The sequence below is a fragment of the Bison bison genome, unplaced genomic scaffold (genome assembly GCF_000754665.1).
Source record: "Bison bison bison isolate TAMUID 2011002044 unplaced genomic scaffold, Bison_UMD1.0 scf7180017864476, whole genome shotgun sequence".
Classification (NCBI taxonomy): domain Eukaryota; kingdom Metazoa; phylum Chordata; class Mammalia; order Artiodactyla; family Bovidae; genus Bison; species Bison bison.
Genome location: NW_011495037.1, coordinates 29,335 through 30,340, shown reverse-complemented (window position 1 = coordinate 30,340; position 1,006 = coordinate 29,335).

Sequence of the window (1,006 nt, the reverse complement as noted above, 5' to 3'; positions counted from 1 at the left end):
CAAAGTCTGACTTGAAGGAAGGGAATTACCTAACTCCAACCCCTCCAAGCCTTCTTTTATCACCTAAAGGAGATGGAAAACACCTAAGAAGCACTTGTGATGAATATAGCCCAGGGGCTTGTGTTCACTGAAACACTCAGACTTAACCACAGCACACAGAGTGCTTCCCTTCCCCCACATCACCACCACATCAATAAAGCCTCTGTATAATAATGGGGACTGCAATGGACCTATTTACCTAAGTTCCTTTTATCCAATATCTCATGTCTGACTTTCCCAAAAAATGCTAAAGGTAAAAAAAAAAAAGTGAGGAGATGCAGCAATCATCAAGCATCAACCAGACTGACATACAGCAGAGATGGTGGCGTTCTTACACCAGGATCTAAAATAACGGTGATTAAAATACTAAGGAGTACACGTGGCTCTTTCCCTTCTGGTTTCCTCAGTGTGTACGCCCAGCAGTGGGATTGCGGGGTCCTAAGGCAGTTCTATTTCCAGTTTTTTAAGGAATCTCCACACTGTTCTCCATAGTGGCTGTACTAGTTTGCATTCCCACCAACAGTGTAAGAGGGTTCCTTTTTCTTCACACCCTCTCCAGCATTTATTGCTTGTAGACTTTTGGATTGCAGCCCTTCTGACTGGCGTGAAATGGTACCTCATTGTGGTTTTGATTTGCATTTCTGTGATAATGAATGATGCTGAGCATCTTTCCATGTGTTTGTCAGCCATCTCTATGTCTTCTTTGGAGAAATGTCTGTTTAATTCTTTGGTCCATTTTTGTTTGGGTCATTTATTTTTCTGGAATTAAGCTGCAGGAGTTGCTTGTATATTTTTGAGATTAGTTGTTTGTCAGTTGCTTCATTTGCTCTTATTTTCTCCCATTCTGAAGGCTGTCTTTTCACCTTGCTTATAGTTTCTTTTGTTGTGCAGAAGCTTCTAATTTTAATTAGGTCCCATTTGTTTATTTTTTCTTTTATTTCCAATATTCTGGGAGGTGGGTCATAGA